General features: G+C 42.1%; 1 long non-coding RNA gene across 1 annotated transcript in view; it reads right to left on the bottom strand.

The window, feature by feature from the left end:
• Positions 1-5,409, bottom strand: part of LOC122131146 — a 7,760-nt gene extending 2,351 nt beyond the window's left edge. The window contains exon 1 of the long non-coding RNA XR_006152024.1: positions 4,630-5,409. This is a non-coding gene — a long non-coding RNA (uncharacterized LOC122131146). The remainder of the gene's footprint in view (positions 1-4,629) is intronic.
• Positions 5,410-6,213: the final 804 nt, after the last annotated feature.

A 6,213-nucleotide genomic window follows, 5' to 3' on the forward strand; every position in this document is an offset into this window, starting at 1 on the left:
CCTCTCCTCTCACTCCTACACATCACTCCCCTCTCCCTCTCTCTCTCCCCCTCTCTCTCTCTCTCTCCCTCTCTTTCCCTCCCTCTCTCTTTCCCTCTCTCTCTCTCCCTCCCTCTCTCTCTCTCTCTCTCTCTCTCCCTCTCTCTTTCCCTCCCTGTCTCTCTCTCCCTCTCTCTTTCCCTCCCTGTCTCTCTCCCTCTCTCTCCCTTCCTCTCCCTCTCCTTCATTCCTCCTTCTATCCTCCCTCCCTTTTTGGGTTCAGATTTCCCCCCTTCAGGACAGCTGGGAAGTGACTTCATCTCAGTCACATTGTTTGAAAGAGTCCCCCGCTTCAAGGCAACACACACACTCATACACACAACACACTCAAGCACACAACACACACACACACACACACACACACACACACACACACACACACACACACACACACACTCACACAACATTTAAAGAAGAAAAGCATATATGCATTCACACATGGATGTGGACACATACTTATGTATTGATTCATACACATAGGCTCACACATTCACCCACTCACACGGACACACCCAGTTAGAGGCAAACACACACACACACATTCTCCAGCCTCCAGGGATCATAGCAGAGCTCTGAACTATCAGGCCTCCTCCTCTACAGTGTGTGTGTGTGTGTGTGTATGTGTGTGTGTGTGTGTGTGTGTGAGTGTGTTTGGTTAAAAATAAAATCAAAAAATAAAACAAGACAAGACACCCTAGCAGCACTGTATTACGTCACATGGGTTGGACCCTTTCCTGAGAAAGGCTTATATTTGAAAGGTCAGTGTGTGTGTGTGTGTGTGTGTGTGTGTGTGTGTGTGTGTGTGTGTGTGTGTGTGTGTGTGTGTGTGTGTGTGTGTGTATGTGTGTGTATGTGTGTGTGTGTGTGTGAGAGAGAGACAGCGGAAAGACAGTGGAAATAAAGAGAGAGATGAGATGATTTTCTCTGATAAGAGACTGCAGGGGCCTAGAGTGCTGTGACTTTTGTTTGGCTGTCCCTTACTTGTCCCTGATATATCTTTGTTATGTTCATCAAGGAACTACTTGTTACAGGAACTATTTTATGTGTAGTAATGGGGCACTATTTTTTATACTATAGCCGCGTATTGATTCCGTTTACAGTGATGCTTGTAGTGATCCTGTCTATAACTAAAAGTATCAGTAAAGAGTTTGTGAACTATATTCTCCTGCATGGTTATTCATTTGTTAAGTGTAGAAACATAACAATCTTATTTCTTGTTTCCTTCCTTCCTTCTTTCTCTCTCTCCTCTCACAGATCCCTCCATCATATCTCTACCTCTTTGGTCCTCCCTCTATCACTGTCCTTGACTCCACGGAGCAAACATGGGAACAATGGAGAGAGATGTGGCAGGCATCCAGAGAGTTTTTTGTGTTTATATATACATATATATATATATATATATGTGCGTGTGTGTGTGTGTGTGTGTGTGTGTGAGTGGGTGTGTGTGAGAGAGAGAGAGAGAGAGAGCGAGAGCAGGGCAGAATGATACAATCCTATAACGAGTCACATTGAGAGAAACAGAGTGATAGAGTGATATATGCATCTAGACAGAAAGAATAACAGATTATGCTACATAGACAGGTAAATAGATAGACAGGTAAATAGACAGACAGGTAAATAGACAGGGTCATACAGACAGAGCTGAGAGACAGGTTTAACATACAGGTGCATCTTGCAGACACACAATTTATGCAATTCATCAGACAGGCAAAGTTGGTTTCCACTAGCAACCAAATTAGCATCAGAGACAAAAGGGGGCTTCAGGAGCAACTGCAGCGCACTTCCTCTGATCAAGTCGTCCTTTATCCACACACACACACACACACACACACACACACACACACACACACACACACACACACACACACACACACACACACACACACACACACACACACACACACACACACACACACACACACACACACACACCTTTTAACTGGTGCCAGGCTACTCCTTGCCTTCTACCACTTCCTCATCCAAAATATCACTGGCTATTCTAATCTAATATGACACCGTGCGTTATAGAAGCATAAATGCATGCGTGAACACATATACTGATATTACTGATCAGTAACTGCATATAACAGCAACGAACTGGCTGACCCTTGAAATTGATTCCAAAACACCTTAATTAGGCTACTGTGTTACAATAACAACAATCTAAGACGTCTAGAATTAACATGTGGGGAAATAACACAGTATAGATGCATGTGTGTGTTTTACCACCAGGTTGAACCTCTATCAATACACACACACACACACACGCTGAGGTTTGAGTGGAGCCACTTGGAGACTCACCAGTTCTGGAGGTAGTGATTAAATGTTCCCTCTCAGTAATGACATCATAACATACAGATGTGCTAGAGGTTAAGGGGTTAAAGAACAGGAAACACATGTACCTCACCTCACTCTCTCTCTCTCTCTCTCCATCTCTCTCTCTCCCACTCTCTCTCTCTCTCTCTCCCATTCAAGTTTTGCTTATCTTCTGCTTTAGATTATGACAAAATGAATCATTTGATAAAGGACTAAGTTACTCATGCATCGTGTCAGGTAAGTTACAGATTGTTTCATTGAAGCTGTAGTACATTCAGTCTCTGTGTCAGCTGATGTGATGAATCTTTTTAGCTGAAAGATCCTTGATGTTAAATTATGGATTAAGTGTCATGAACAAACCATTAACTTCAGCCTTTTATAGGATTTATGGTTTCCTGTTGCGGAAGCTGCCGGATTGTTATTATTAACTACAGGATTAGAAAATATTAGCTAAGGCATCTTTAATGTAAAGTGCCACATTTTATTACTTCTCACTTCTTTCTCCAGTGCAATCCCCCCCCCCCCCCCCCCTCGTCCTCTCCTGCTCCTCAACGCCCATAAACACATCTCCTCCTCTCTTCCGTCCCTCTCCACCACCCCCCAAACCCCACCCCCGTCCTCTCCTCCTCTCGTCTGTCGCTCTCCACCCCCCTCATTCTTATTCAATGTGCTGCTAGTACTGGAGATAGTGCCAGCTGTTAAGCTGTTAAATCCAGACCACATCACCACCATATCACCACCACAGCTGAACTTTGTTAAGGATTTCTCTACCCTTGACACTGTTGGTCAGCTACACCAGAAAGAGACATTGACAATCATTTGATTGATTATTTGATTGTTTGATTTGACAGGTTAGAGAGACAGACAAGACAATGTGAAATGAGATTTTGCTTTTCAATGGAAATGTCCGCCAACAGAGAACACTGTATAGAATTCTTTCAGGAAATCATAGTAATTCAAGGACAGAAGTCTGAGTAGAACCATTCCACTGCTCTGGTGATTCAGTTTTGAAAACATAAATAATTCCCCCTAAGTTTTAAAAATTTTAGTACAGATTTTTAGAAACAAGATCTGGAGGTAAAAACACATGACCGCATGACTGACAATGGCTTGTATTTATTTGGAATTACCCATAGAGAGAGAGAGAGAGAGAGATAGAGAGAGAGGAGAGAGAGAGAAAGAGAGAGGCAGCTACCCTGAGAAATATTATTCCTAGTCTGCAGTGATTTTGCAGCAATTCTCCTTCTTTGTGTCCAAGCAAGAGTGATCAGAACTGTTGAAATGTGGTCTTTAGCACAAAGCCCCAGGATTATCTCAGGTAATATGAGTACCTTCAACATAAAATACAGAACAAACTCTCTCCATTCTCACTCGCCTGAATACAAACACTTTTCCCCTTTCTCTCTCTCTCTCTCCCTCTCTCTGCTGGTCTGTCTCTCTCTCCCTCTCTCTGCTGGTCTGTCTTTCTTTCCTGGTGGGCCACCCTTTCAGTGCCCCTAAAGGGGTAAGGTGACTAAATAGCACCCTGGGGTCTAAAACCTCTTTCTCTGTCCTTTCTCTGCTCTCTCTCTTACACACTCTCTCCCTCCCCTAGACTTTCATTAGCAAGCCCCTTTTAGATGGAAATGGGGCACTAAGGGTGGTGTGTCAGGGCTGGTGTCAATCCAATCTGAAAAGGTCCCGACACACACACACACACACACACAGCTCACTGTTGTTTGTGTGACACCAGGGCTGTTTCCTTATATGTGTGATGTACAGAAAAAAGGTTCTTATCTGCCCCGCTGAATTTTACTGGCGAGCAAGGTGCGCCGCGCTGGGTCTTTGACCGCTTCGCGTTGGGAAATAACTGTTTGGAGTAATGGGTTTCTAAACCCAGAAGCTGTAAGTTAGTTGTTAAGTGTCGGTCAGATCTGGCCTGTGTGGTTGTGCGGCTCCTGTTACAGTGTGGTTGTGGAGATGCCCAGGGCGTACAAGGACTTGTGTTCGCACACTGCTTTGCTCAACCTTAAAATCCCAACGCTAAATTGACAAACAGTAAAAACTACGCTCAACTACTATGTCCTTTATGCCTGCCCCTTGTTGTAGCCTACCAGTGTTAAACATATCTAATGGTTTGAGTGGCTGGTGTAGCACAGAATACTTAAAAGTCAACACATATCACACACCACTTGGGCAGAACATCATTAGTTATTCACACTGCCGACATTGAATTCTGAATACGAATGTGAATTTGTAAAAGAATGTATGATAGACGGACATGACAGACTTTACCTTTACAATCGTTCTTCCAAGTGATAATTCTGCAATCTTGGATTGATTCTGAATTCGCTCTTTCGTTGACAAACAAAAGGCCTCTTGGAAGTGTTTCAAACTTTCAATCGCGGTATCCTATTGGAAGTCACAGAAATAACTCCAGGAATGTCCACCTCATGTTCACCATCACTGACATCACATTGATTGCATATTCTTAAACCGCACGCGTAAATTCCAGTGCCTGTGGCATTCTACATCTGTTGCTCGTGCTCTGCTCTGGAGTGGACATACATGACCACGCCCATTAGTTCGGATCACGCCTATATTTGCGGCTTCCAGGTGCTGATTAACATGCTAGCGTGGCACGGCATCATTCAACGTGAGTTTGAGGAAGGTCGTGTCGCTTGTTGCGTGAAAACAAACGAACAACTCCGAATCAAGAATAGACGAGAGTGTTTATGTTTTGGAGGTTGCCATGAACACTTCAGGTTCAAACATATCAGTCATGATCTACTATGTGTTTTAAATAGAACAATGACAATAAGTTTGTAGTTCAATTACAGTCTGGGTGACTCACATATTATCATATCTCCAAACAAACAGTTTTAATGGTTAACATACAAATGACAAACCGCATGCGTAAGTAATACAATAGTTACATATTCTACCAATAACATACTTCACTAAATACACTTTTACAAACACACAGGCATACCTAAGAGTTGCTGTGAACATAATTACATGTATTGTTTATTAATTACACAATGTGTAATAAAATGATACATATTTCAATCACCTCTAATAACCTCCCATTCCTCTCCCTTAATTCTCCCTTGCCATTAATAAAATATCTAACATTATCATTAACATTAACATGAACTTTTTGCTGTCTCACAAACATGCTGGACCCATCCATCACCCTTCATATCAGACATGTACATAACATAACATGTACATGACATAACATAACATGTACACGACATGACATAACATGACATGACATAACATAACATAACATAACATACCATGTACATGACATAACATAACATGTACATGACATAACATGACATGACATACCATGTACATAACATAACTGTCACACTTATGGCACACCATCTGACAAAACACATCACATGAATGTCACGGCGCAGCTATTACTCGGGCCCTTCCAAATGGAAGTGATCTCAAATCTGATAGGAAGACATAAATCCCCTCCAAATCCAGACAATAAATCCTGCAGAAATAGTTCTCTAATGAGAGATCAGCTTTGTTTCTCTCCCCCTCTCTCACCAAGGAGAAGAGTAACTTGTGGTACAGTCTGAGGAAAGTCAGTGTAAACAGTCCAAACTGCACACAGATTTTTTTTCAAAGCCATAAAGCTAGCACAACAAATACCTGCTAAGAGATCCAGACATCAATGTAAAGATAAAACCTATGGTGTTACAACAATGTAACGTATGTAATTATATGTCTCAAGATAATTATGGCAAATTTATGGCGCCACCCATGTTAATTGCATATCAAGCACATAATCTCTATACTGTATATGAAAATCAGAATGAACCATTGGCTATCAAATCATTCTGTGTTACAAATGTTACA

This window comes from Clupea harengus, unplaced genomic scaffold, assembly GCF_900700415.2.
Source record: "Clupea harengus unplaced genomic scaffold, Ch_v2.0.2, whole genome shotgun sequence".
Classification (NCBI taxonomy): domain Eukaryota; kingdom Metazoa; phylum Chordata; class Actinopteri; order Clupeiformes; family Clupeidae; genus Clupea; species Clupea harengus.